Raw genomic sequence first — 23864 nt, 5'->3', positions numbered from 1 at the left:
GTATATATACAACATATATAAGCCATATACGTGTATGTGCACCAAAGAATGCTACTCACCCATTAAGAATGAAATCATGTATTTTGCAACAACGTGGATGGAACTGGAGGCCACTGTCCTGAGTAAAATAACTCAGAAACATAAAGTCAAACACTATATGCTCTCACTTATAAATGGGAGCTTAAAAATGTGTATATATGGATATACAGAGTGAAAAAATAGACATTGGAGACACCAAAAGGTGCCAGGGGGGTGAGGGTTGAAAAATTACCTGTGGGGTACAATATTCATTATTCAGGAGATAGTTACATCAAAAATCAGGACCTCACCACTGTACAATATATCCCTGTAAGAAAACAACAACAAAAATAAACAAAAACAATAACTTACCCCAGGAACAATCCTTCCATCCCCTTCCCATCACCTTCTCTTCCTCCTTTTTTTCTCTCTCTCCCTTTCTGTTCTTTTTCTCTCTTTCTTATTCATATTTGGCTTGTAGACTGAAGTTTAGCTTTTTTGCCTACCCACTCCAGCAAGGCAAGGAAATTCTGACTTACAGAGCTTATATGTACCACCAGTCTTGATTTTAGAGAGTCCTCCTCTTTCTTTCCTTTTTGGATCAGATGAACTCATTTCCGGTACAGAAATCCATGGAAAGCTAGAAGTGGTATGAATATGGAGTTGTTTGATATACACTGTTATAAGAACATCAAATAGATCCTCTCCAAATCAAGGCCATTTGAAGCTATGTTCTGGATTTTTTTGAGCCATTTATATTCGTTGTTCATATTCTACTCTCTTCATATACTGCAGATCTCAATAGCTTACTAACAAAAACCATGAGTATCTCCAAATGTTCCAGTTATTGGAACTGAATAATAAAGTCTTTTGTTTATTATGAGAAAATTAAGTATAAAATATTATACACGGTTTTACAGCATTGCTTCAAAAGAAGACATCAACAACAAGGAAGGAATATTACACAGAGAGGAACTTCTCTTTCGTCCAGGGATACTTTATCCAGATGGTGTGTTAAAACTGTATCTTGAGCCAATAAGAAAACTGAAATGAAACAATGGGCTTTGATTCACTGATTAATTACATTGAAGTCATGCTTCCAAAGGCTACATTTAACTAAAGGAAGTGAAGTCATCTCCAAAGCCAAAGTCCTGCACTGGGGCAATGTCATCTGAAACAATGTCTTACATATCTAAGATGTTGGAGTGAGGTATCATTTCCAAAGGGGACTTCAGTTGATGTGATTCTTGTTTTTACAGCCATATAATATTATAATGAGGCTAATGCTGGAGCTCCAGCATAGTTTGTAGGCAGTCCTTCTAATTTGGCCAGTTACTAGGGGCTGTTTGCCTCAGTAATTAATTTGATTGGTGATGTGAAACATGGCAAAGTCTTTGGATCGTAGGGCTTGTATTAGCCAAACCAGGTGGCATAAGGGTCTCAGAATTTGCAGTGTTTGGTTGAAATGGCAGTTTGTTTGGAAGGTTTAGGCTTATGGATTGCAAATCAATAAAAGCACCCTGAACATGAGTAACATGATCAATAGTCAACACCATGGTGTGCAGCTGTACTTGTCAGGGTTTTGCTGTCTGATGTTGGTTTTTCTCTGGCATGTAGTATAATCAAGGAAGCATCTGGTTTCATCAGTATGGGATATAATATTTATTATCATTTCCAAATATATATTTTTTCTTTTACTGAGTAGTGTTTTCTATCTTTTTTTGTGGTTGTCAACACTATCTGTAAAAGTGGCTTGGTAGTAATAATTTTAATTTCCTGGAGGGGATTGGAGGTAAAGCCTGAATTAAGTATCTACTTTTATAACCTAAATATTAAGGAGGATTGATTTGTGGTGGAAGTTTAGAGTCTCAAGTAAGATGGACAGCTGCCTGGCCTGTGGGATAAGCCACAGTCAATGGGTCCTAAGAGAATATTCACCCTCAATCTGTCCTCCAGCCCTGACATGTTAGAGGCAAAATGGGAAATTTATAAAGCTGTCACTTCAGACATTTAGGTACTGGGAAATAGGTGAGGTCACAGAGTTGTGCTTAGGTGGTGGAAACTTGGGAGGACTCAGAACAGAGTTGCACATTTTAGGATGGAAAGTGATGACAAAACTAAAACACACAGCACATAGTGGCAGTGGTCAGAGCTCCAGGACAAGCATGCCAGCAGGCAGCGGTGTCTCCCTAGGCGCTTCCCCATTTGGTAAACCTAATTGGTAAGCCAACCGCAGTCTAGTGGCCTGTCTTTCTCTCTGGGGCCAAACTACCCTGTTCACTGTGCCAGGTGTTTTAACCATATTACCCTGAGTGAGGTATGATAAGGCCAGTCACAAATGTAAAGAAAGTGGAAAGAGTTTTACAGCTTTGTTGTAGTCACATTTCCCTGGAGAGAAAAAAGCAGGCTTGGCAGGGTCACTTAGAGGAGGAACCTGGGTCAGGCACAAGGATGACGGAAAAAGGAGAACTATGGGGAAGTGCCTTTATGGTGGTTTTTGCTGTAATGAAAGGGTGAGATAGGGTAAGCAGGTTTAGGGTGGGCTGATTTGAAAAGTTTCAGCCAGTTATTGGTGATTAGGACAGATGTATAGATGCCTGGAGCATGAAAACTTGATAAGAGTGGTGGTTCGGGGTGTGGCCTCAGTCAGCTCCCTGAGAAGTAGAACTGAGCAGCCCCTGCCCAGGGTCTTAAAACTGGATCAATATAGCATTTTTAAAAAACACATTAAAGGTTGTCATTTCTAAATTTGCCTTTCCTCAACACTTGTATTGCCCCTCTTTGGAATACTAGACATTTGTAGATCTGACAGTTCTCCTAAATTTATGGTTTGTGTTAAATTTATTTTCATTTTCTGTGACTAAGTGATTTCAACTTGCACATCTAGATCCTTTTCTATTTTAAGTTGTTTATCAATCCCAGATTGAAAAAGTAAACCAGACCTACTTTAAGTATGGTCCATAGATTGCTGGACTCCACATACTATATATTACCAATCCACAATGAGGAAGTATGGAAGTGAGAGTGTTTCTCAGAGTGATTTTATGTCTGTTGAATTATACAATAATAAAAAACCTGGCTTGTATTTAGTACACGTGTTTATCAAATTTGCATTTCTATTAATTCATCTTTATAGTAGCAAAAATACTGTCCCATCAGATTGTTGTGTGGTTTTCTCCTCCTTCACTTACGTTTCTGTATAAATTTCTTCTTCACTCTGTTTCAGGGTGTTACCTCTACTTTTCAATACTAATTTTCCATAGATGCCTAGTAACATCTTGTCATCTTTCCTCTTGTGGGATAGCTATTAATTATTTTTACATTTTTTTATTTCTTAATTGATTTTTTTCTTCTCTACTGGCTTCTTCCATTCTCATTTAAATTCTCTCTCTCTCTCACTTCCCCCACCGCCCCCCCGCACCCCCCTCTTTCCAAGACAAGACTGGTTACCATTCTATTTGTCTGACACTTCCTCTCTGCTTCCTCCTTTCAGACTGGACTGATGCACATTTGATGGCGTTATTAATAGAGGGATTAAATATGGAGAATAATAAGACAATAATAAGGAGAATAGTGTAAGGATTATTTTAAAATAAAAATGTCTGAACTGAGAAAAAGAAAAAGCTGGGGTAAAACTAATGATAACAATTGCAGCTATATCTGGAACTTGGCCATAAAACCCAGATAATAATACAAACAGAAATATATATATATATACCAGTCAAGGAAGCATCAATGATACTCATCCATTTATTTCTAAGCTGCTATGAACATTTTCAGGAATATTAGAGAAAAGTTAACATTACTCTGAAGAAATAGGCAGTATAACTGTATTAGTCTGTTTTCACACTGCTGATAAAAACATATATGAAACCGGGTAATTTATAAAGAAAAAGAGATTTCATGGACTTACAGTTCCACGTGGTGGGGGTGGCCCCAAAATCATGGCAGAAGGTGAAAGGCACATCTTACATGGTGGCAGGCAAGAAAGACAATGAGAGCCAAGTTAAAGGAGTTTCCCATCATAAAACCATGAGATCTCATGAGACTTATTCACTACCACAAGAACAGTATAGGGGAATCTGCCCCCATGATTTAATTATCTCCCACTGAGTCTCTCTGGCAACATGTGGGAATTATGGGAGCTGCAATTCAATATGAAATTTGGGTGGCGACACTGTCAAACTGTATCAATAACCGTATGTTATTTAATGGAATTTGCATTTTACCACTACTATGTCTAGCACTGGGCTGCTGGATTACCTAATACCTTCTGAAGGCTTGTGCAAAATGTAACTTAAATGCCATCTCTTCCAAGAAACTCTGATTGTTATCAATTATTGATTACATCAGTTTTCTAAAATTTCATACTGTTTAAGACTTTTTAAATACTTTGAAAAATACATTTTTAAAAAATTTTTGAGAAATGGGGCCTTACAATGCTGCCCAGGTAGGTCTGGAACTCCTGGCCTCAAGTGTTCCTCCTGCCTTAGCCTCCAGATGATCTGGAATTACACGTTTGCACCATTGCACCCAGCATGACATTCTTTTTAACTTTATATATAACTGATCAATTTCGTATTGCTTCTACTATAGAAAGCAATTCTCTCATCACTAAGTTTGTTATTGTGGCATAGTTGCATAAATGTATAAAAGACCAAATGCTGTGGGTAAGATATTCAGATAATACATACAAATGTCTAGATAAAAATATTTGAATAGTTGTGTAATAATTACTGAAATAGTTTCATAAAGGGGAGTGATATGAAGTGATTATATTGAAAACATAAATGAAATTTTATTAGTAATTAGTGAATATCATAAGCTTTATTGAAGATACATGACAACACATTATTTCCTTGTTTTTAAAAATTTTCTCTCCATGTCTATATCTATTTTTAAATCTATATCTACAATTTCCTCTTGTGTTTTTTTTTTCTCCTATTTTCTTGTTTTTGTTTTTCTTTAACCACTTTGCCTTTATTTCTACTTTATATTTCTTTTTTTCTGTGGTCAAAATTATTTCTTTTTTACATATTTCATATTGTTCTTTCATCAGCTGATCATTATAGGAAATAAAGAGCCAATGTTTTTCCAAGATAAGTATTTATTCTCAATGCATTGTGTCCCTCATTTCTTCACTAAGCACACTTCAACATTTCCACTAAAGTTTCTTATTTTGTGTGTTCCTTTATTTGCTCGTGGACCAGTATTCCTCATATCTTTCAGCAGAACAATTTGCTGATCTTGCCTTTGTGCAAGTAATATCTCCATTTTATTATAAATGCATAAAATTCAAGATATATTCAATAGCCAAATGACATAGATGATATATTACAGTAATATAGTCTTCCTGATATAAGCATGAGTGAAATGACAACTTTTTGATCATCAGGAAAATGCACAGTCTTATAATTTACTCCAGAAATTGCAAAGAATGTCATCTAGATCTCTCTGCATTTGTGAGAGTGGAAGCTATTAACATTCTTTTGATAATCATCTAATTTCTATAATTGGATTTGTGGTCTTTGAGGCATGAAGAAAGGATTGCAACAAGTATATTTGTTTTAAAAATTCATGCTCTAAAGTTACTATTTGATTTGACTTTTTTGAAGGAATCATGTATTGATTTTCATTGAAACTGATTTTTTAAAAAGGGCTTTGGCTTTAACTACTGGGTTATGTAAAATTTAAAGAATGAGAATAATTTTCAATTACAGTTTATATTTGCATGTTCTCTTTTACCCAAATTCACATGTTATTGCTGCAAATTTCATTGTTCATCATTAGGGTTAATGCTCTTCGAAAATCAAGTCATATGTGTCTGCAGAAGGCATCTGGCACAGTTTCTAATACATAATATTCTTTCTGAATGAATAAATGAATGCATGAATAAATTAATACATTTGGAACTATATTATTGACTCTGATAAGCAATCAGAGCCATACTGCATAATAATTTCAAGACATGTGGCATTGAGTAAATTACCTCAATTTCTAATCCTCAATCTATTCTGCTAAATGGGAATGAGAATAGTGCTTAGTTCACAGAGGTATTTTAAAGATTATTTGAGAAACTTTATATTAAAATTATTATCAAAATATCTGACATACAATGAACTTTCAGTAAATATTAGTTTTTATTTGAAAGCAATTATAGAAATAATGTAATATTTTTTCTACATTTTTCACATTGGTTATTACAATAGAAGAAATAATTCCTTAAACATAACTTAGAACATCAAGTAAGTGAGAAAGCTAGGATTCAAACCTATGTTTATTTGACCCCAGAGGTAATAATCATTAACAACCACTAAAAAATATTAACACATTGGAATGAAATATAATAGACCAAGAAAATAGAGAGAAGACTTTGAGAGAGACAACTAACTATGCAATTATGTTCTTTAAATCCATTTTCCCATTTCCTATATGAGCCAACTATGTCAGCAATAACTTAATGCATCCTCAGAAAACTATTCTGATGTGCTCTATGTAGCTTTAAAATAATCAGCTAAGAATACCATATACAATGAAAGAATAGATATAGGGATAGCAAACTGCCTACAAAGCAATCACTTCTGAACTATCCAAAGATGGTAAAGCTGCAAATGATTATTCAAAAGAGAAACAAGTAATCTATCTTTGTTGCAAATTCTTACTGTTATGAACTATGGTAAAATTAACTATACTGTGTAAAACTGCCCTTTCCTAAATGTATTAAGTTTAAATTGCTTAAGATCAAGCAAGTTATTTCTCATGATCTCTATATTTCACTTATTTCCCTTTCTTCACTGCAAAGGTGCCTAGGATCAAAAAGAGATACCAATATTAGAGGAAACAGAAACAGAGTGAACTGGTTTTATCTCTTGCAAGCTTTCATCTAATTTAACTTAGGAACCAAGCCTCTTTCGCGTTAGAACATTGAACCTAGGGCATTGTTACAACATCTCAGAAAGAGCAATAGAGAGATAGCTGGATTTTTCTTCCAAGAGAAACTAAGGTCTTTTTCCAGCTTTGATAATATAGGTGAAAGAAGTAGAAGAGAAAGCCCCACAGATGTACTTCAGTCACTCATAGTAATCCTCACAGAGACAGAATATTGTTGTTGTGAATGACTGAAACTATACAACTTTTTAAAATTAAACAGATTCACTCATTACTTTCTATTATAGAAACAAAAAGAGACAAAGGAATGAAGGAAGACAGGCTGGCTTCTGCTTTGGGCAGACTTCTACTTCAGAAGCATGGACTTATCATAGCATAGCAAAGATCATAGCAGCCTAATACCCTTTGTTAAAAATGGCCAATGGTTCACAAAACTACAAACACATTTTCAATAATTTTATATTTATTTTTGAAATTTTGATTTACTATTTTAAATAATTTCTCAGGAAAATTTGCAAACTACTACAAAGAATTCTGTGTAACCTTCACCCAGATTTCTCAAGTGACAGGCTACAATAGTAAAATGATAAAAATAAACCAGGAAGTTAATGATATCCTACTTATAAATTATCTGCTTACTCTGTTCACATTTCACCAATTGCCCTGTTAATGTTACTTTCAGCTCAGAATCCAATCAGAATCATACATTGAATTTAGTTGTTATGTCTCCTATTGTCCAATTTGACATATTTCCTCAATCCTTTCTTCATGACCTTGACAACTTTGAGAATTTCATTTTGTGGGAAGTTTTCTCCATTGGGTTTGGCTGATGACTCTTCTTGATTAAATTTAGTTTATCCATTTTGGGTAGGAATAACACAGAAGTAATGTATGCCTTTTCAGTGTGTCATAACAGGAGATATGTAATATGTCTCATTATTAGTGATGTAAAATTTCATCCCTTGGTTATGGCTTTATTTGCCAGTTTTCTCTACTAAAATTTCCTTTTGTCCCATTACAGTTAATAAATATCTTTTGGGGTGTTGTTAATATCATGTATATATCTTGTTTCTATCATATTTTTGCTTACCAGTTATAGCATCCAATAGTGATTTTTGCCTACAACAAATATTACTGTGTTGTTTGTCAAATGGTGATTTTCTATTTTCATAATGTCTCCATTTAGTAATTCAAATTCTACTTGCAAGCCTCCAATCTGTTATTGTTTCCTAGTAATGGAGAGAAAGAGATGGAAATAAAGAGAGAGAAAGTGAGAGATTCCTACATCTATCTTGTTGTGTGTTTCTGTGGAAACAACCGTAAACTCATATTGATAACACCAATTGTAATCCACGACCAGAGGGTTTATTCTACTCTTTCCCCCTTTTCTGTCTGTAACTCTTTTTTTCTTATATTAAGAAATTAAGATCTTCTTATGTATATTACATTTACTTTTGTGCTCAATTCTAAAATATACTTAAAGTAATTTCAGAATTGCTAACTCATATTCTTATGAATAATTTGCTAACTGGAGTACAATATTTGTGTATGGTACTTCTTGTCTTTCAACTTAGATCATATGACCAAAACACTGTCAACTTTACTGAGGTTAGTTATTTTTTTCTCCACAATTTTCATGTTTTTATATTATTTATTTATAATACTTATGTTAATTTGTTTCTATTTGTATTGTGTTGGAGTTTCTCCCCACATGCAGATTGAATTTATGTATGCATGCATGTATGCATTTATATCCTAGCTTTTGTAATGTTGACATGGCTTTAAAAGTTATAAATAAACAAATAATTATGCTCAGAAAACTGTCACTCTATTTGTTTTTGCCCTTCTCATTCGCCCATTCATTCCAATCCATTCCCACCTACGCTTTTAGGTAACATATGCATTTTCATATTTCCACTGCTTTCTTGCATAAAGGTGGCCTTATGGTAGGTAGACTAATGCCTCCCACCAGTGATGCCCAAATCCTAATCCCTGGAAATGGATTACACCACAGCGGAAGAGACTTTGAAGATGCGATTAGGGTTAAGGAACTTGAAATGGGTTCTTATTCTGAATTATCCATAGGGGTGCAATTAAATCATACAAGTGCTTAAAAGCAGAGACCCTTTTCTAGGTGTGGTGAAAGAGACAAGAGAAGAAGAACCAGAAAAAATAAATATTATTGACTTTGAAGATGAAGAAAGAGAACCAGAAGCCAAGAAATGTGGCCATGCTCTACAAGCAGGACAAGGCAAAGAAATGGGTGATCTTCTAGAGCATCCAAAAGGAGAGCAGCCTTGTCTATACCTTGAGTTTAGCCAACTGAGATTTATATTGGACCTCAGACCTATAGAATTGCCAAATAATAAATTTACATGGCTTAAGTCACTAAGTTTGTGGTAATTTGTTACAGCAGCAATAAAAAATTAATACAAATCTTTATTTTGCATTTGATGTTTTCACTTAAAAATATAATTTGCAAAACATACTGTGTCATTTCATAGATTCTTTTTTATTATTTTTAACCCTGTGTAGTATTCTATTGTGTGGGCCTAATATGATTTACTCAACAACTCTATGTATGAGTCTTTAGTCTTTTTCAATGTTTTACAATTATACACAATGCTACAATTAATAACTGTGCATATATATTTGCATCCTATTGAAAGTTAATCTTCAGTAAAAATTCCCAGAAAAAATATTGCTATATCAAAAAAATGCATCAGTAGTTTTGTTAAATTAGCATACAGAAGAGTTGTAATAATTTTTATTCCCAACAAGGTGTGACAGCCTAATTGCTCACAATCTCACAGATGTGTAATATTACTTTTAAAATTGTATTTCTTTCAATATATTAAATGAGTAATGGTAGCTCTGTTATTTTAGTTTGTGTTTTTTCTAATGATCAGTGAGTTTTAATACATATTTAAATATTTTATTGTGGTTAAAAAAATTAACTGTAAGTTTACCATCTTAACTATGTTTAGTATGTCATTCAATAGTGTTAAACATATTCACATTGTGCAACAAATTTCTAGAAATTTCTCACCTTGCCGGGCGCGGTGGCTCACGCCTGTAATCCCAGCACTTTGGGAGGCCGAGGCGGGCGGATCACAAGGTCAGGAGATCGAGACCACGGTGAAACCCCGTCTCTACTAAAAATACAAAAAATTAGCCGGGCGCGGTTGTGGGCGCCTGTAGTCCCAGCTACTCGGGAGGCTGAGGCAGGAGAATGGCGTGAACCCGGGAGGCGGAGCTTGCAGTGAGCCGAGATCGCGCCACTGCACTCCAGCCTGGGCGACAGAGCGAGACTCCGTCTCAAAAAAAAAAAAAAAAAAAAAAAAAAAAGAAATTTCTCACCTTGCAACACTGAAATTTTATACCCACTAAACATGAATTGTGTCTCCCACTTCTCTCTAGCCCTTGACAAAGACCTTTTACTTTCTGTTTCTCTGATTTTGACTACTTTAGATATTTCACATGAGTAGAATGGTAGCATTTGTCTATTGTGAGTGGCTTATTTTTGCTAAGTATAATGTCCGTAAGGTCCATACATGCTGTGGCATGTGATAGATTTCCTTTTTTATATAAGGCTGAATAATATTCCACCATGTGTGTATGTGTTTTACATTTTCTTTATCCATTCATTTATTTGTGGACATACAGGTTGCTTCTGCTTCTTGGCTATTGTGAATAATGTTGGAATGAACATGGGTATGCAGTAATCTCTTTAAGATATCTTTAAATTTTTTGAATATGTACCCAAACATGGGATTGATGAATAATATGGTAATTATATTTCTGGGGTTTTTCTTTGAGGAAAAAAATCAATGTTTTTCCATAAAGACTGTACCATTTTACATTCCCACCAACAATGTACAAGGGTTATATTTCTCTGCATCTTGACCAACGTTTATGATTTTCTATCATTCTGATAGTGACCAGTCTAATGGGGTGAAATGATACCTCATTGTAGTTTTAATTTGAATTTTTCTTATAATTAGTGATGTTGAGCATCTTTTCATATGCTTTCATGCCATTTTCATATGTTTTTTTGGAGGACTGTCTATTTAAGTCTGCTGTCCGTTTTTAATTGATCTATTTAGTACTTGTGTGTATGGTTATAGAGCTTTCTTATATATTCTGAATATTAATCTCAGTTTTCATATACAATTTACAAATATTTTCTCTTGTTCTATAAGTTACCTTTTTACTCTGTTGACTGCTGTCTTTATCATGCAAAAGTTTTTGTTTGATGTAGGTCCATTAGTTTATTTTTTTTTTTTTTTTTTTTTTTTGAGACGGAGTCTCACTGTGTCTCTCAGGCTGGCGTGCAGTGGCGCGATCTAGGCTCACTGCAAGCTCCGCCTCCCGGGTTCACGCCATTCTCCTGCCTCAGCCTCCTGAGTAACTGGGACTACAGGCGCGCCCTACCACGCCCAGCTATTTTTTCTTTCTTTTTATTTTTGTATTTTTAATAGAAACGGGGTTTCATCGTGTTAGCCAGGATGGTCTCGATATCCTGACCTCGTGATCCACCGGCCTCGGCTTCCCAAAGTGCTGGGATTACAGGCGTGAGCCGCCGTGTCCTTCCTATTTTTGCTTTTATTGCTTGTGCTGTTGATGTCATATCCAAGATATGATTGCCAAATTTAAATTCATGAAGCTTTTTCCTAAGTTTTCTTTTAGAAGTTTTATTTCAGGTCTTACATTTTAAATCTTCAATTCACTTTGAATTTATTTTTGTATATGATGCAAGGTAATGATCAATCTTTATTTTCTTGCATGAAGATATTAAGTTTTCCCAACTTTATTACTGAAGAGACTGCCTTTAGTTACTGTAATCCCGGTACCTTCGTTGAAAAAGCATTTGGCCATATATGCAAAGGTTTCTTTCTAGGCTAGATATTCTGTTCCATTGGTCTATATATTTGTCTTTACACTGGTATCACACTGTATTAACAACTATAACTTTGTAGTATGTTTTGATATTAGAAAGTATGAGAACTCTGGCATTGTCTTTCTTTTTCAAAACTGCTTTGGCTATTTTCAGGGCCAAAGAAAAGGCTAAATTCATGGCCCCTTGAAATTCCATATGTAATTTTGATTCTTTTCTCAATTTCCACAATAAATGCCATTGACATTTTGTCAGTGGTTGTGTTGACTTTCTAGATCACTTTGGGGATATGGACATTTTAACAATATTTAGCAATTAAGCCCTCCAATCCATGAGCATGAGATTTCCATTTATTTGTATCTTCTTTGATTTTTTTTAACCAGTGCTTTTTTACTTTTCTGTGTACTTTTTCACCTCCTTCATTAAGTTTATTATCAAGTATTTCATCATTTTTAATGATATAGTAAATGCAATTGTTTTCTTCATGTTTTCAAATTCATAATTGTTAATGTGTAGAGAAATGCACATATTTTCAGGTGTGTGTTGATTTTTGTATTCCTCAACTTTGTTGAAATCTTGTATTAATTGTTATAATTTTTATACAGTCTTTGGCATTTTCTACAAAGTGGATCATTTCACTGGTAGACAGAAATAATTTTACTTCTTTTCAAATTTGGATGCCTTTTGTTTCTTCTTTATCTATTTCCTTTTGTATAAAGTTAAGCTGTTGATTTGATGTCTTCTTTTTAATGTATTTCTTTATAGCTGCAAACTTTTGTTTTAGAACTGCTTTTGGTATGTTGTGCTAAAATTTTAATTTGTTTACAGATATTTTCTAAATCACTTTGTGTTTTTTACATTGACCCATTGGTTGTTTAAGTTTGAGTTGTTTAATTTCACCATAGTTGTGAATTTTCCAGTTTTCCTTCTGCTATTGGTTTCTTATTTTATCTCATTTTGATTAGAGATGATATTTTGTACAGTTTCAAGTTTCTTAAATTTGTTAAGAATTGTTCTTTGGCTTAACATGTTGTCTATCAAGGAGCATATTCTACTTGCACTTGAGAAGAATATGTATTATGCCATTTTGGGTTGGAGCGTTCTGTATATATCTGTTAGATCCAATTGGCGATAGTGTTGTTAACTTCTGTTTCTTTATAGTCTTAAACGTGGTATTCTATTAATAACAAAAAAGTGGATATTAATGTTTCCCAGTATTGTTTTGCTGCTATTTCTTCCTTCAGTTCGGTCAATGTTTGCCTCATATATTTGGCAGCTGTAAGTTTATACAAATAGATATTTATAATTGTTGTAATTCTTGGTAAAATGATTCTTTTGTCATTAATTTTCTTTTTAATCTCATAACAGTGTCTACGCAAATGTCTATTGTCTGATATAAGTGTTACTATCTCTGCTATTCTTAGGCTCCCTTTTGCATATAATATCATTTTCCATTATTTCACTATCAATCTATGTGCCACTTTAGATCTAAAGTGAGTCTCTTGTGGTCAGCCTGTCTTTTGATATTATTTAAATCAATTCAGTCACTCTTTGTCTTCCAATTGGTATATTTGCTTCATTTATGTTTAAAGTAATTGTTGATAAAGGGGAAGTTATTATTGCCATTGTCTTCATTGCGTTTTGTAAGTATTGTAGCCTTTTGTCCCTCCTTTCTTCCCTCTCAGCTTTCTTTTGTGGTATATTGGCTATTTTGTAGTTTTATGTGACATGTTTTAATTTTCTTCTATTTTTCCTTTGTGCATACACTATAGGTATTTTCATTGCATTCCATACAAGTTATAATGTTAAAGTTACAACAATCTATTTTAAGCTGAAAATAATTTAACTTTAATCATATATAAAGCTTTGTTCCTTTATATCTCTCACACTCACCAATTTATGTTATTGATTACACAAGTTACCATTTTATATTGTGTATCTAACATAAATTTATAATTACTTTTTATGTTTTTTAAAAAAATTATAGACCATATTGAAAAGTAATTTTCATGCCTACATTACCATAATAAAGAACTCTATATTTATCTTGTTTTTTCTTCATTTTAAAATGACAGGTGTTCCAGATACAATATTCTTGGTTGAAAAGTTTTATTTCTTTTGGTATTATGAATATATCATCTAGTTCCTTCATGCTTATAAGGTTTATGCTAAGAAATCTGCTAATAATTTCGTATGAGCTTTTATATGTGATGAGTCCCTTTTCTCTTCTTGCTTTCAAGCTTTTTTTTTTTTTTTTTTTTGGTGGGGGATGTGACTTTTGCCAGATTGGTTATGTCTAAATGTCATTATCTTCAGATTGATCCAAGTTGGACTTGAATTTCTTAAATTTATATGTCCATTTCTCCTCCAAATTTGGGGGATTTCTGGCTATGACTTGTTTAGATAAGTTTCTACTCCTTTATCTCTTTCTTCTCCTTCTGGAACTCAGTATGTGTAAGTTGCTTCATTTGATGCTATCCCATAAATGTTTTATACTCTATATATTTTTTCTTTTGTTGTACCCCGCTTGCTTCAGTAATTTCAAGAATTATGTCTTTGAGCTCCCTGATTCTTTTTTTTTTGCCTGGTCAAATATGCTGTTGAGTCCCTCTAGACAAATTTTAAATTTAGTTTTTATATTCTTCAGCTCAAGAATTTTGGGAAGTTCTTCTTCACAGTTTTTTCTTTTAATTGATAGCCTCATTTTGTAAATGGACAGTTTTAATGATTTTTTTTACTTGTTTATCTCTTCTCTTTTAATTCATTAAACTATCCTCATGATGGTTATTTTGAATTATTTAGCAATTCATATATCTCCATTTCTTTAGAGCTGTTTTTCGACGTTTAAATTTGTCCCTAAAATTGGATATGTCTCTCTGTTTCTTTGCATGTCTTAAAATCTTCTGTTGGGAGTTAGACATTTGAAAAATCAGCCAACTTTCTTAGTCTTTGCTGTATGATTTGGTACAGGAAGTATTTTCTCCACTCAACTTGGCTAGATTTTCTACTCTTCAAGCCTAATCTGGACATGTGTTTTTGTTGTTGTTGTTGTTTGTTTTTTTCTGGGCATATCTACAACCTCCTAATTGAAGAAATTTGCTAGTTTTGACACAGGAGGACCTAATGGTGACGGTCTGGGATTCTGCTGCATCGCTGGTGAGGTAGTAAGTTACAATACTAGCACTCCACCTAGTGTCTATCTATAATACTTCACACTTATGCATATTGATTGCCTTTGTTCTCAGAGGCACCCCATTTCTCTTGGTGATTAGATTCAGATGGTGCTGAAACTAGTGTCTGAGGGAAACATGCTTAAAATCCTAACGCTGGAGATGGATTATACTTGTTGCCCTTCTCAAGGAGAAAATTGGAGTTGGGGGTTTACTCCAAATTAGGGAGAGTTCCTCTGGTGACAGAAAATATAATGAATTTTGTCTGGAAGACGTAAATCTCTTAAGTGAGACAGAGGCAGTTGATTTGTTTACTGTTGTTACTTCTTTGTCTCCAAAGGGGCAGGAAGGTTTATCGTTTTTTTATTTCATCATCTTGCTGATGTTATACACTCTTTACATGAATTTATATATTTTATATCATTCTTATAATTATCGGTTTATATTATTTTAATTTGATTTTTGGTTCTTTGTTCTAAAGGTTAAGATATTTATTTAAAATTATGGATAACAGTTTATCAACTGTGCAACATATTGCAAATGTCTTATCATAGTCTGTAATATAGTTTGGCTGTGTCCCCACCCAACTCTCATCTTGAATTATAACTCCCATGATTCCCACATTTTGTGGGAAGAACCTGGTGGGATGTAGTTGAATCATGGGGGCAGGTCTTTCCCATGCTGTTCCCATGATAGTGAGTAAGTCTCATGAGATATGGTGCTTTTAAAAATGGGAGTTTCCCTACACAAACTCTCTTTCTCTCTTTGCCTGCTGCCATCCATGTAAGAGGTGACTTGCTCTTCCTTGTCTTCAGCCATAATTGTGAGGCCTTGCCAGCCACTTGGAACAGTAAGTCCATTAAACATCTTTCTTTTGTAAATTGCCCAGACTTCAGTATATCTTTATCAGCAGCATGAAAATTGGTTAATACAGTCTGCAATTTATTTTTTACATAGTTTGTGGCGTTTTGAAAAGCACTTAAAATTATTTTTAGGAAGACACAATGCATTAATCTTTTCGTATGGATGTCATTTAAAAAGGATTAAAAAGGTTTTCCAGATACAATTATTTAATGTTTGTCTCAGTCATATGAGCTGGCTCCTTTATTGTGTGCTAATTTTCTTTCAGTACTTAGATCTATTACTACATTTTCTATTCTAATTAACGCATCTGTTTATTCATTAGCCAACAACACATTGCAGTAACTGTATATACTTTGCACTGTTATTTAATATATTTTATGACTAGATCTTCTTTTTACTTTTTGTATTCAATATTTAATTCAGTGTTGTTGTTTTTTTTGTATGAAATCTAATACCAATTTGCCTAAGTCCATAAGAAAGATATTTAGCATTTTTACTGAATAGCCATACATTTAAAAATAACTTTAGGGAAATTACATTCAGAAAAAGGAAGGCTTTCTTTTTTCCCATATGTTCAAACCTATTTTTGTGTTTTTCAGAGTGTTTTAGTTTTTCTAACGTAAGATTTTTATATTTCTTGTAAAGTATTTTCTGGAATGTTTATCTTTATTTTTATTAAAAATAATGCTTTCTATCATTGCTATATTTGTGTTTATGAATATGAATGATATTTTTCTGTATATTATTTTCATACCTTCCTATTGTTCTGAATTATTTTATTGATTTTGTTAATTTTATTATGGATTCTTCTCAGTGTTTCAAGTATACTATTGTTTCATCTAATAAAGTTTTAAAATTTTTTAATGTTATTATTCCCCAAATCAATTTATCTTATCTAGTAGAATTGTCTCATACCTCTAGTGTGTCACTGAAGAGTAGAATAATGTGTAACTTTGTCTTTTTTTCTAGTTTTATTTGGAAAGCCTCAGTATTTTTTTAATAAGATCTCATTAGATTTAGTAATTGGCATATTTAATAATGTCAAGAAGTATATCTTCATTTTTATGTCCTTGAGTGTTCTTTTCAGGACTGAGTGTTGATTTCATTCAAGGGCTTTTGCAGCACAGATGGAAATAATTATAAGTTTTCTTCAGATATATTAATAGGTGGATGAAAGTTAACTAAAACCAATAAGGGTTAGCAAGAGGGATTGATGATACACCATAAATTACTTTATCAGGAGTGAAAATCAAGACAATGTTATAGATCCTTGAAATTTCACTAAGATCATAATGATATTATTGAAAAAGCACATTAATAATTTGATAACATAGATGACATGAAAAAATACCTCGAAATAGTCCTGTATCTGTTAAAAAATAAAACATTATTTGCAAACTTTCCACGGAGAACACTTTAGGCCAAGAAAGCTTTATTGTTGTTTTATTTTTTTCAAAATAACAAGTAGTAAATAGCAGTAATCTTGCATATACTCTTCAAGAAAATGAAAAAATAAGAGTTTATAACTCATTTTTGGAGAGCATCATAACCTAGATGCTAGAGCCCAACAAGGATATTATAAGATACAAAAACGACAGGCCATTTTATTTTATGACATAGTTGCTAAATTCCTAAGGATGATGTTGAATACTGTCCTTGCCTTTAGACAACATTCCTGTTGGTCTAATTGCTTTCCATGTGGGATAAACTAAACCTTCAGTTTTCAGGGATTAAAAGATCTAAGCACATGATTGTCATTCATTTGTCCGAACATGGTTCCTTCAAGTGCCTATTACTAGTTATTAAAACTGTCTTTGCAAAATTATAACAGTAAGACTCAATTTTGCTTCTGATCTCCAAGTCATCCTTGGTCACTCCTGGGCATAAGTCAAGCTAATTTGGGGAGGAATTTAGTTTAAAGCTTAAGTTTGAAACAAGAATATTATTAGTCCCTCCCTAAAACTAATCCCCTCCACATTTGGGGGCTGAAACCACCTTTATAAGACTAATGAAAGGCCACAAGATTAGAATTATGGGAGGGTCCTAAATTCTGTTTAAATAGAGGCATAGTTTCTGCAATGCCTTACTGCTCAGGAGTCATGTCGCCAGAGGTCACAAGATTTGTGACTTCTCCAATTGCTCCTATAGATAACATCACTATTGTCAAAGTTACGATTGATTTTTTAAGATATTTTTCAGACTGACTTCACCAGAACTTGTGACTCATGTGTCAACTGGTCCTGTTGCCCCATGCAGAAGCAGACTCAATGCACAAGGACTGTTTTCCACAGCATTACTGTTTCATCCCCAACCAATTAGTAGGACCCATTCCCTAGCCCTCTGTCCACCAAATTGTCTGTTAAAAACCCTAGTCTCTGAGCCTTCAGGGAGACTGCTTTGAATAATAACCCCAGTTCTCCCACATGACTGGCCATATAATACAACTCTTTCTCTACTGCAATGCTGTGGTTTCAGTTAACTGGTTTTGTCTGTGCAGGAAGCAGAAAGAACCCATTGGGCAATTACATTATTGTAAAACATAGAAAAATGTAGAGGTAACCAAATGAATATTCCAAATTGCAGATATCCTATTCTCTACCACCACTGTGTGGCAACAATTCTATAGCCATTTGAAAAATAAAGGTTAATTGCCCTTGCTGCTGTAATAAATGTTTCCTATGTCTACTAATTTACTGGCAAGAAGTTCTCAAAGAACAAGATTTCTAGTCCAACAGAGCATAAAACATAATAACAAAGATGACTGCTTCTAAATAACAACACCCAACAGGGTCACTTTTGAGTAAGGTTATAATGTATCAGCATTCTGTAGTTGGCTTACACTGACATAATATGCCTACTGATCAAATATTCAAATATTCTAGGCCAGGCGCGGTGGCTCAAGCCTGTAATCCCAGCACTTTGGGAGGCCGAGGCGGGCGGATCACGAGGTCAGGAGATCGAGACCATCCTGGCTAACACGGTGAAACCCCGTCTCTACTAAAAATACAAAAAGAAATTAGCCGGGCGTGGTGGCGGGCGCCTGTAGTCCCAGCTACTCCGGAGGCTGAGGCAGGAGAATGGCGTGAACCCGGGAGGCGGAGCTTGCAGTGAGCCGAGATCGCGCCACTGCACTCCAGTCTGGGCGACAGAGAGAGACTCCGTCTCAAAAAAAAAAAAAAAAAAAAAAAAAAAAAAAAAAAAAAAGACCTAAGTACGTGGCCAGACTAGAAAATCCCCATACTGTATAGCAAGTTTTGTAACTTTGTACTATAAAGTGAGCTAGTTACTCTTGCCTATATTTTAAGGATACTCATGGTGGTAAGCCATATACTTTGTACAAACCCGGAGTAGTAGTGCCCAATATATTTCTGCAGAACCAACAAGCAAGTTTGAAATTTTTACTCCAATATGGATTATACACAATATAATCAATATGCCACCAAGTGATTAATATTCTCTTTGAAAGAACATGACACATCAAAGGCTCGGGGTCAAATTTTGCTGCCAGTAGTCAAGAAAGTTAGCAGTAACAACATCTAAATTAACCTTAGTGAAAATGAACTCATGCTATTGGGTTCATGCTTAGTCTCCTCATATATGGTTTGGATTTGTGTCCCTGCCTAAATCTCATGTCAAGTTGTAATCCCCAGTGTTGGAGGAGGGACCTAGTAGAAGGTGATTGGGTTATGGTGGTGGATTTCCCCTTTGCTGTTCTCGTGACAGTGAGTAAGATCTCACTAGATCTGATTGTTTAAAAGGGTGTAACACTTCTTCTTTCACTCTTTCTTACTCCTATCCCAGATATGTAAGACATGCCAGCTTCCCTTTTGTCTTTTGCCATGATTGAAAGTTTCCTGAGGCCACCTCAGCCATGGTTCCTCTACCGCCTGTAGAAGCATGAGTCAACTAAATCTCTTTCTGGAAAAAAAATAAATTACCCAGTCTCAGGTAGTTCTTTAAGCAGTGTGAGAGCACACTAATACAGAAAATTGGTGCCAGTAAAGGAGGCATTGCTATAAAGGTACCTGAAAACGTGAAAGCAGTTTTGGCACTGGGTAATGGGCAGAGGTTGGAACAGTGGAGGGCTCAGAAGAAGACAGGAAGATGAGGGAAAGTTTGGAACTTCCTAGACACTTGTTGAAGAATTGTGACCAAAATGATGATAATGATATGGACAAAGAAGTCCAGGCTAAGGAGGTCTCAGATGAAGATGAGGAACTTATTGGGAACTGGAGCAAAGGCCACTGTTGTTATGCTTCAGCAAAGACGTTGGAGACATTCTGCCCCTGCTCTAGGGACCTGTAGAACTTTGAACTTGAGAGTGATGATTTAGGGTATCTGATAGAATGAATTTCTAAGCAGCAAAGCCTTCAAGATGTGGCCTGGTTGCATGTAGCAACCTATCCTCATATTTGTGAGTGAAAACATGACATAAACCTACAACTTATATTTAAAAAGGAAACAGAGTGTAAAAGTTTGGAAAATTTGGAGCCTGGCCATGTGGTAGAAAAAAAAGTCTATTTTCAAGGGAGGAATTCAAGCCAGATGCAGAAATTTTCATAAGCAAAGCGGAGCTGAATGTTAATAGCAAAGATAATGCAAAAAAAAAAAAAAAAAAATGCCATGAAACCATTTTATAGACCTTCATGCTGCCCCTCCCATAACAGGCCTGGAGGTCTCAGAGCGAAGAATGGTTTTATTTGCAGTCCCATGGCCCCAATGCCCTATGAAACCTCCAGTTCCAGCTGTGGCTAAAAGGGCCCCAGATATCTCAGGGCACTGTTTCCGAGGATACAAACCATAAGCCTTAGTGGCTTCTACATGGTGTTAAACCTGCAGGTGCACAGAGGGCAAGAGTTGAAGCTTGGGAGCCTCCACCTAGATTTCAGAGGATGTATGGAAATGCCTAAATGTCCAGGCAGAAGTCTGCTGCAGAGGTAGAGCCCCCATAAAGAACTTCTATTAAGACAGTGCCGATATCAAATGTGGGGTTGGAGCTCCCACACTGAATCCCCACAGGGGCACTGCCTAGTGGAACTGTAAGAAGAGGCCCACCATCCTTCAAAACCAAGAATCATAGATCTGCTAAGGGATATCACTGTGCACCTTGAAAAGTCAGAGGCAATCAACACTAGCCCTTGAGAGTGGACATGGGAGCTGAGCCTTGTAGAGCCACAGGGGTGGAGCTACTCATGGCCTTGAGAACCCATCACTTCAGTGTGGCCTGCATGTGAGACATGGAGTCAAAGGAGATTATTTTGGAGCTTTAAGATTTAATGACAGTCCTGCTGGATTTTGAACTCACACAAGGCCTGTAGCCCGTCTCTTTTGGCTGGTTTCTCCCTTTTGGAACAGGCATATTGCCCAATGCCAGCACCCCCATTATATCTTTTTTAAGGGTTCATATTTATTTTCCAATTACTTTCTTTGATCTTATAGTATAGTGTCTTGGTCTCTCTATTGCATTCGACAAGACAAAAAATCTACAACTCTTATGTCAACAGCAATAATTACTAAAAGTTAAGCAAGCAATTTACAACTATCTGCAATTAAGGAAAATGGATTCAAAAGGTATTTATTGTAATAGCAATAGTGTTTATGTGTGTTAAAACACAAATAGCCAACATAACTTTAGTACCTCAGGCATTTTTCTAATTGTGATATTTGTACAAATTTTGGAAATTGAGGAACACACTGGCCCCCATATTATATCTTGAAAATATCTAACTTGATTTTTATTTTATAGGCTCATAGGCAAAAATGACTTGCCTTGTTCCAGATGAGACTTTGGACTGTGTACTTTTGAGTTAATGATGAAATGAGCTTAAACTTGGGGGGATGATTGTACTTTGCAATGTGAGAAGGACATGAGATTTGGGAGAGGCCAGGGGCAGAATTATTTGGTTTGGATTGTGTTTCCACCCAAATCTCATGTTGAGTTGTGCTCCCCAGTTTTGGACAATGGGCATGGTTGGAGGCGATTGGATCATGGAGATAGATTTCCCTCTTGCTGTTCTCATGACAGTGGGTGAGTTCTCATGAGATCTGGTCATTTAAAAGTGTGTAGCACTTCCCCCTTCACTTTCTCTTTGTCCTGCCCCAGCATGTAAGATGTGCCTGCTTCCCCTTCATCTTCCACCATGATTGAAATTTTCCTAAGGCCTTTCCAGCTATTGTTCCTGTACAGCCTGCAGAATTGTGAGCCAATTAATCATTTTTTTCTTCATAAATTATCTAGTCTTAGGTAGTTATTTATAGCAGTGTGAGACTGGACTAATACACTATCTCTCAAATGAGGGTAACATTATTCACATTATATTTTATAATGAGAAAGGGACTGAGCTTTATTAGATGAATGGTCCAATACACTTGATTGCTCAGTGCCTCCATTATACATAAGTACATCTTTATTGATGGACATTGACGTAAAAGATAAAGTTCTGCATTCATTGCATGCATAAGTTAATCCATATACTTCTTCTACAAACTTTTTTCCCCTGATTTCAAATCTTTTTCCTTTATGGCCAACCTATGAAGTCATTCATTATGGTGCAGAAGCTTATGAACATTTGATGTCCACACATGTTGCTCAAACTTTGTCTGTTAGAATCACACTCCCCTAAACCCCATGTGAATCTGTAGTACAGCAGCACTCCATTTTTGGCTTATATCAACCTATCATGGCCACTCATCTATAAACTAGACCTGGAATTTTTCATCATCCATCAGCTGGTTGTATGAAAACACCCCTCTTTATTCAAAGCTATAGTTATTAGTTGAGGAAGAGAATTTTGTGCAATAATCATAGGTGATACAGGAACCTAGGCTACCTATGCATGTAACTCATTTTTGTCTTCTAGACTTGCTTGAACTCTTTCTCTGAAATGCCTCCTTTTAATCATACGGCAAACTGCTCCCACACATACTGCAATTTATGACTTAGTAGATGTGATAATAAAAGGTATATGCTAGCATGCTTTAGTGATATAGTCACTTGATATCCTATGGTCATGTGTGTAGTGTCTACTAGGGCCTGGAAGCATGCCAGAAGCTGACTTTTAAACAATAAATTTCTCTGCTTTAGAAAGCATAGACTTACTAGAGCACCCTAGGAGACTTTGCTTGTGCTTCTCTTTACTGGGGCTTACTAACGACTCCACAGAGTAAGTTAACCTACTACAGGTACTAAGGTACCATGACATCTACTAAGTCCTATGGGACAAGAGGCAGAACCACTGTTCTACAATTTAAATCTGATGCGGAATATTGTTTTATTCTGAATCCCAATAAGAACTGGCATCAGAATTTAATAAGTGGAACAAGTTAGAATTTTCAAACATGTTATGTTCTGTCTCTCAAGTTTGAGGAAGCCCACTGAGAGCAATCATTCTTTCTTAGTGACAGGAAGTGAAAGATGCAATAACTTCTTTTTAACAGCGGTGAGGATGACTTTGAATGCCACAGTTTTCAAATGAAATTAGCAATTGACTACTTTGTTGCTTTCTGGTCATCAAGTTATCAGTTTCTGGCATCTCATCCCAGGGATGTTCATCCTGGGGATATTCAGTTGGACCATTTGTGGCACAACTGTCTTAGCTTATGTTCCTCCATGCGTAGACCCTGTGACAAGGATCCAAGTACAATTATATACTTACGGGCTGGTGAAATAAATCCAGATAAAGAAGTGGGTTTGTAAAAAAGAAAGTTGAAGTTATACAATGAAATGTGGCTTATCAAGTCAGCTACCACTTTTAGCAATTGAAACTTAATCTCATTGTGAACTTTTGAGATGCAGAATATAACACACAGCTCAGAGTTAGCCTCCCTGTGGTGTAAGGGAACTACCATATTTATGCATAGTTTGAAATTCTCATCAGTTATTTGCTAAGAGTTCTTCTGTAGAAGGGTGATGTCAGTGGCACTTCTGGCCTGCCCAGATTGAAAATCTGAATATGAAAGTCAAATAAATAAAGCTATTTAACATGATCTTGAGTAAGAGAGACTTTTTAGAAAGAGTGCAAAGTATG

Source organism: Macaca thibetana, chromosome 7 (assembly GCF_024542745.1).
Source record: "Macaca thibetana thibetana isolate TM-01 chromosome 7, ASM2454274v1, whole genome shotgun sequence".
Taxonomy (NCBI): domain Eukaryota; kingdom Metazoa; phylum Chordata; class Mammalia; order Primates; family Cercopithecidae; genus Macaca; species Macaca thibetana.
Note: the sequence above shows the minus strand (reverse complement) of the source record.